Here is an 8,451-nt window from a genome sequence, read left to right as displayed (position 1 = left end):
ATCTGTACGCTCCACATGCAGAGCAATTGTCTGATCAGCTCATGTCTCAAGCAAACCCTCAGTCCGACCGCTATCAAAACTCCATCAAGCACTGGTAACGCTGCCTGATCTGTCTGCTGACCTTGACTCAGTGTTTCGTCTGACTGCAGCATGCTCTGGCAGCTGCCTGATAAGACCATTACTTCACTGGGAATGCTGTTGCTAATTTCCCTCGGATGCCATTGCCACCTCCTTAAAAATAAAATGGTTTCAAATACATCGTAGGTCTGCATGAATAAGAATGTTTGTCTGAGTTGGTCCTTATAGGTGCTTGGAATCTTGTTTATCTGGGATTATAATCTCTTAAAAAGGTCATCTTTGTAAAACAGCTCTTACCGCTCATCGTTTAGTATGATATAGCTGTACTTTTTTTGTCTTTTAACTCTAGATCATGTTGATGCTATCTATAAATGTCTCTTGAGGCTGGTTAATCAAAGCCTGGATGCCTGTGATGGAGCACAGCATGCTCAGTTGAACATGTACATCTAGTGCGGGGCGGGGCGACGTGGCACAGAGGTTAGGGAGTTCGTCCTGCAATTGGCGGGTTGCTGGTTCAATCCCCCGCACTGACTGTCTCTGTCATTGTGTCCTTGGGCAAGACACTTCACCCGCATTACCTGCTGGCGGTGGTCAGAGGGCCTGGTGGCGCCGGTGCATGGCAGCCTCGCCTCTGTCAGTGTGCCCCAGGGCAGCTGTAGCTACTAACATAGCTCACCACCGTCAGGGTGTGAATGTGTGTGTGTATGGGTGAATGACTGAACTGTAGTATGAAGCGCTTTGGAGGTCGTCAAGACTAGTTAAAACGCTATACAAGTACAAGCCATTTACCATTTAGTGAAACTTTTAACATACTGGCAGCAAATAGGCTTAAATCGGAGGCAACCGGACCTTCGCTCAGTTTTTCTGAAAATGTGTCGTTACCTATCCAGGAGTCTTTGTCAATTTTGCTGGCTCGCACTTGAGCAAGCTGTAGTTTGGGCGCTGCTGTTTTTAAGAACATGGAGGCCAGTCCTCCTCGTCGCATTCTAAGTCAGATCTGACTTAGAATGCGACGAGGAGGACGGGCCTCCATCAAGCCAGACTGAAACGTGCATATGTAAAACAATTTCTGTTCTGTACCCCTCCGCCTGCGTGTGTACATGATAAGACGGAGTTTTAGAGTCTGGCGCGTCACAGTTTGCAACAAATGATGCAGCGCTGATGTCACATGTGCGGCCATTATTATAGAAAGTTACTGCAAATCTAAAGAAGCTCAGGTTGTTTATTTCTAACTGACATACCTCTACACCACAAAGTTCCTGTCTTCGCCTCGGTATCGAGCATTCAAAGTAAAGCATAGCTGTTTTTTTTTTTTTACAAGCCCAGCTGCACCAATATGTTGATGTGCAAAGGAGGAAGAGCGCTGTTTTACACCAACTCTCCCTTTCAATGGAGAGGAACAATGCCGTTCAACATCATCATTATTTTTGAAGGATTCTGACTGGCTGACATAGGGGTTAGCTTAGCGGTACACTGCCCCCTATGCATCTGGCATGTTAACAACAACGCTCAGTGGTTAATTTGTGCGAGTTTGCGTGGATGAAAACTTTTCTGAAAACGATCCTGTGTGAATGATATTATTTTTCAAAACAATGTGGGGAAGATATTTATTTTTATAAAGACCCAGCTACATGTGTACAAGGGCTCAATTTAAAATTGTCTACAGCTCACTTTTTCTCTGAACTTCAAGTTTTTAACCACAGGTCTCTGTTAAATTGGACTTTTGTGAAAGGAATATTTAAGTCATATTTTTAGGTTTTCAACCATTTAAGTTTTGCTACGCATTAATGACACTGTTGCTGCTCTTGTGAGGAATTCCCATGGACATGTCTCTAAGGCTGTTTAAATAAAATATGTGTGAATATTACTAACTTTCTTTGACTTTAAAGAGATTATAGAGATTAAAAGACTTTTCATATAAATGAAAGGAAATGGGAAATAATAGCTGTAGGGACTGGTTTAAGGTTGCTTTATGCTTGACGAATGTACGATCCGTGTGGGAATGAGACTCTTCCTCTTTAGTAGCACTTTTCTCCTTGACTCTAGAGAGCAGCTTTGCGCTCTTACACCAAGCGTACTACACCCCACTACCGATTTCGGTCCAAGAATTGTTAACAATTTGTTGATCTTTTGGGGCCGAATTATACAGATATCTAGATATTTATGAATCTCTGCCACAAGAAGCACTTGTGTTTAATGGTGTTTAATGACATCCATATAAATACAGATTGTGGAAGAACCACCGTGCTGGTTCTATTGGACCTCAGTGCAGCATTTGATACTGTTGATCACTCCATTCTGTTAGAACGCCTGGAAAACTGGGTCGGCCTCTCTGGTACAGCACTCCACTGGTTTAAATCCTACTTAAAGGACAGGGAATTTTTTGTGTCAATAGGTAACTTTACATCAAAGATGACAAAAATCACATGTGGGGTTCCCCAAGGGTCCATCCTGGGTCCCCTCCTTTTCAATATCTACATGCTCCCTCTAGCTCAGATAATAAAAAACAACAACATCAGCTACCATAACTATGCAGACGACACACAGCTTTACATCACCATGTCACCAGGTGACTATGGACCAGTTCAAGCACTGAGTGCCAAAACTTTCTTTAATTGAATAAAAACAAATCTGAAGTAATAATCTTTGGACCAACAGAGGACAGATCAAAAGTTAGCACACAGCTCCAGCTGCTTCAGCTAAAAACCACTGATCAGGCCCGAAATCTGGGTGTAGTGATGGACTCAGACCTGAACCTTCAAAAGCATCTAAAGACAATTACAAGGTAGGCTTTCTATCACCTGAGGAACATTTCCAGGATTAAAGGACTAATGACTCAGAAGGATCTGGAAAAACTAATCCACGCGTTTATTTTTAGTAGAATTGATTACTGCAACGGTGTTTCACAGGTCTGCCTTAAAAGTGGATCAGACAGCTGCAGCTGATCCAGAACGCTGCTGCCCGCGTCCTCACTAAGACTAAGAAAGTAGAGAACATGAACCCAGTTCTAAAGTCCTTACACTGGCTCCCTGTATCTCAGAGAATAGACTTTAAAATACTTCTGTTAGTTATAAATCCCTGAATGGCTTATCACCTAAATACATCACAGACTTGTTATCAGTGTACCAACCCTCCAGACCACTAAGGTCTTCTGGCTCCAGCCTACTCTGCATACCTAGAACCAGAACTAAACAAGGAGAAGCAGCATTTAGTTCCTATGCTCCACTTATCTGGAACAAACCTACAGAAAACTGTAAAAGTGCGGAAAGCCTGAGTTCCTTTAAATCGAGATTAAAAACACATTTGTTTGAAATTGCCTTTGAATGTTCTATCTAGTTAAACTGTTTTACTGTTTTCAATGTTCTTTTTGTTTCTACATTCTATCCCTACTTGCTTTTATTCCTATATTTTAACCATGTAAAGCACTTTGCATTGTCTCTGTACTGAATTGTGCTATATAAATAAATTTGCCTTGCCTGCCTTGCCTTGCCTTCCTGTCCGCTATGTTTTTTTCCACACAGGACTGTCCGCGTAGTTACAAATTTTCCCAGGTGCAAGGTGCTGAAACTTTTGGCTGTGCAGGGGATTGTGGTAGCCAAAATAATGTAAAACCAGGATTTAGGCAGACATGAGAAAACAACAGTGTCCCGACAACCCATGTGCCTGGTTGGGCTGGTCAACCAGGTGCTTTCCATTTTGTTCAGGTTTGTTTTGTATTTTAAAAGGTAGGTCTTCCTCAGGATGAACTTTTAGTTCGACTGTCAGCTAATTTCTTTCAAAATCACCAACAACCTGCTATCCTCTATGTGTACTTCTCAATTCGATCATTGTTTGGCATAGCACCCTCACGGGTGAAACTCCTCAGCCTAATCAAGGCATTGTGTACCTTTTCCTTGTGGTGCATTTGCTGCAGCAGGACATTTGGGCACCAGACAGCTAAACCACACATTATTTCTCAGTCAAAACCAGACCAACATGTAGAAAATGTCCCTTTACTCTTAACACAGATTGCAGTGACACAGTGTAAAAGGAGTGATAATTTAGGGAAAAAAAATATTTTATTATTTACATTATATTGAAAACGTTATACCCAAAATGCCATTTCTCAATAAACAATTGAACGTTTTTTTTAATGGACATTACACCAATTAGTCATGAAATAATTTTTAACCAGATTTTTCCACCGTTAAAGCAAGATATACACTGGCCACGAAACCTAAGCTTAATGTAAGCGGCATGGCCTATGGGTGTGTTTTTTTTAAAGCGTAAATTTACTCCAGATGCTGCGAAGTACGCTCCACAGCTGCGTGTTTCCAAGCAGAAAAGAAGTTTCGCCACATGGAAAAAGCACCAAGTAGAAGGCGCACCTTGGCCTTCAGAGGTGAACTTTGTTTTCCCGTTTAATCCCTGACAAACAGGAGCGTATACGCGTCTGAAATTAGAACTTCAATCTAATTTACGCTTAACGTAAATGTGCGCTTATTATGCTTCCAGTGCACATTTATTGACAGATTGAAATGAAAACCTAACCTAAGCATAGGATGCCTGTATGCTTTTCTGCCGTGCTTACGCGCTGGAACGCTTGTGGTGTATTTTCTCCTTAAAGCAGGAAATAACGTAAGCGGCTGTGTTTTTAAAAGTGTAAATTTACACCAGACGCTGCAAAGCGTGCTCCACAGCAGCGCGTTTCTAGGCAGAGAAGAACTTTCGCCACATGGAGAAAGCAGCTAATAGAAGGCGCACCTTGGCCTTCCTTCCTTTAGTTGAAAAACTGAGAGGAAAGGCAGAGTGCTTAGCAAAAATGAGTGCAACCCGTCAATCCACAGCATCAACAACAAGGACTTCTACACCTTGTGGCTGAACAGAGACTCAACTATTATTTTGGGATACTTTCGGAGGTGAACTTTGACACAGGATGTTATTTTCCTGTTTATCCCCTGCCAAACAAGAGCGTGTACGCTTGTGTTATTAGACATTCAATCTTATTTAGGTGTCGCGTAGCATGCGTGCGTTGTATGCGTGTGTTATGCTTCTAGTGTAAATTTAATGACTGATTAAAATGAAAAGCTAACATAAACGTAGGACACATGTATGCTGCTTTGCTGCGCTTACATGCTGCAACACGTCTGGTATATTTCCACCTTAAGAGTTTTTGAGGTTGGAAGTTGCTAATCTTTAGCTCCAGAGTCTTGGCTTCAGATTTAAGGCAGGGTTCTGGCTATAAATGCTTTAGGACCACACCAAAATGTTAATAATACTTTCAGTCAAAAGAAACATGTTGGTCAAGCTGAAAGATTACTTTAGACCTAAATCTGCCATAGTAATAAAGAGGTTTTGGCTTAATTGTGTAGGGCAATGTCAAATTGTCTGTAACTACTCAAGCACAATTCATTGTCGTATTTCATTTACTAAAAACTTTATATTTGTTTTATATTGATTCCTATCTGACTCCTGCCCAGATCCAGTCAAATCTCAGAAATTATGAACCATAATAAACGAAAAAACATCCACGTGATCCCCTGATGCAATCAGGTATTGGAGTCTTGTAACCACATTTAAAAACAGAGGAAAATGAGTATATTATAGAAAATCACTTTAAATCATCATTTGACAGGGTAGGTACCAAACCTCCACCTGCAAGAAAGGAAGAAGAAAAGCAGTGATGCACTGTGGATACCAAACTCCTAATCTCAGGCAGTTTGTCATGTTGCTCTCTGTGGTAAAGAATATGATGAGTGACAGAGAGGACGCAGGAGAGAGAGAGCATATAAGAACAAATAAAAGCTACATAAACCCATTTTAAGTTCCCAAAAGGGTTATACTGAGCAGCTGCATGACCAATGTCAAAAACTACACTTCCATTACTCTCTGCTTAACAAGCCACACCTGTAGTGAGCAGCTTTGTCTCCAAGGCCTGGTGCCCAGCGATCATTTTTGAACCTCTTCGTGTTCAGGAGCAAAGTTGATTCTGGTCAAATTATCTATACAGCTGATGTCCAGTTGTCTGTTCTGTCTTGGAGCACTTCAGCATGATGGATCCAATGTGTGTTAAAAGAGTCAGACACTTTCCACACAGGGTGATATCTTTTACAGACATGAGTCACATTTCCCAACCGGACATACTGAAAAAACGACTGGCAACTGGAAGACAACGCCACCAAAGAACGGATATTGTTAAGTATTCTCAATATTTAACCCAGGCTGCAAACCTTAGCCATCTGTCACTCTTTTTCCCTCTCTGCCTTTCTCCCCAGATTTCTAATCATCCCACTGGTCCCTTGTCACTCTTTCATTACTCGTTCTTTCCCCAGCGGCTTCTTGTCAGATCCTTGTTGTTATCTTGACTGTGCTTGTGTTGTGGTTGTTACTCGCCTATTTTATTTGACTTTTTTCAATTTCTCTTTCATCAGTTTTGTTAAAGGCTTCCCGCAGATGTCCTGCATGAGGCCCACTGTGTACCCGCCTTTTGGGTCCTTATTCTAATTCTACCTCAGGGTAGACTGAATATAGAGAGTCTTTGCAAAACAAGAGTCCAAAATAGATTAGCTCTTATCAAAGTAATTGGAAGCTGCTGCTACACTATATTGCTAAATGTATTGGCTCATGTGCCTTTGCATAAAAACAAACATGGGTTTAGTTCCATTCTTAATCCATGGGGTGCAATATATGATGTCTACCTATCCTTTGTTACTATTCCAGCTTCAACTCTACTGGGAAGGCTGTCCAGCAAAAGGCCCAGGTTGAAGATTTTGTTCTAATTCATCCGAAAGGTTTTCAATTGTGTCGAGCTCAGGCCGGTCAATTTCTTCCAAATCAAAGTCACTCCTCCTTACACTTTTCCAGTGACTATTAGAGATTGTGGTCATTTGGTGTTAGAAATATAAGAGTTACGTCATCAGTGTAGATATTGTATGAGATGTGTTATTACTTGGTAATCTGAGCTTTAGGAGGCATAATGGTATTGAATAGAAGTAGCCAAAGAATGGACACTTAAGGAATCCCACATGTGACCTGTTCGTTCAATTTTATAATGCAAAATTACCCAAAGTATTCCTGGTTTTCAGATTCTGACTGTAATGCTTCCATCAACGCCAAAAACGTTAGCAATCTAACACTCAGGTTTCAAAGGAGAATTTCATCTGCTGTTGTGAGAGACAAAGGGATGGCAGTTGGAATGCACTTGTCTTCTTTAATTGCAGTAGCTATATTTGTAACAAATTAACTGATTACAAATTTCATTATCACATATATGGACATTTATGCCTTTTTAGTAGATTCTTATCCTTCATTATGGACGACAAAAACATAATCTTCCTGATGTGACTGGATTGTATCTTATTTCAAACCATGCTGCAAGTAACATTCGGAACAGAAGTGCCGGTACAACCCAACAGTCAAGGATGATGTAGCAATTTCAGGAGATGATTGACTACTTTTATATCACTCTGTGGGTTTCTAAAAAATTTACTACGAATTACGTTTCAATGGATTTCCTTGATTTTCCCTCTAAAGCAGACTTGCATCTTTCCCTTCATCTTTCCCTTGAGTGAGTGGGAAAATATGGTCTGTATCAAAAAGTGACACATGTAGTATGCAAATCATTTAAATCTAATTTTATTTGATTTTTATTTTATGTTTTAGCTGGTGTCCTTTCTTAGAGACCTTATATATGAATCTAGATTTCATAATTGAAGATGTAATGATAAAAAATAATGACATTTCAAATAAGGAACATTTATATATGATATACATGTCATGCCATGCCTAATTACCTATTTTTTTAAGGAAACCATGCATGTTTGGTTGTTCAATCACTAACTGTGCTGTGTTAGCATTACAGAGGACTGAGTAGAGGACAGAAAAATGACAGACGTTTTCGACTCTTGAGCTTTGTTTGTAAAATATGAGCTGTGTAACCCCAGTTTTGGGTCACAGAAGTGTTAGCAGTGCACACGAGTCTATGTTGACAGAGGCAGTATACTTTTGCTCCTGTATCACATGACAAAATTGTTTGTCATGTGATACATAGTCACGTAAAAGAACAGGTGATGTTAATCAGGCAAAAACCCTTAGTAATTCTTTTAAGAATATTTATTTTTAAGAGTGTTTTGCTTCTTATTTTTGAAAAAGAGTTTAATAAAATCCCAACTGATTCATGAAGTTTTATTGGAGGGTTGCTACATCTGTAAAAACACGTACGGTAGTATTAACTGTAGGGCTACCCTTTGTCTTTTTATGTCTAAATTTTGTGTGGAGCCAACACCAGAGCAACAAGCCAGTAGCAAAGTAGCAAACAGTAACAAACTTCACCTGGAAAACCATCTCTGGTCTGCACACCACCACTCACGCATCTACCTGCCCTCACTCGCAAGA

This window comes from Fundulus heteroclitus, chromosome 10 (assembly GCF_011125445.2).
Source record: "Fundulus heteroclitus isolate FHET01 chromosome 10, MU-UCD_Fhet_4.1, whole genome shotgun sequence".
NCBI lineage: Eukaryota > Metazoa > Chordata > Actinopteri > Cyprinodontiformes > Fundulidae > Fundulus > Fundulus heteroclitus.
This window is presented reverse-complemented; position numbering follows the sequence as displayed.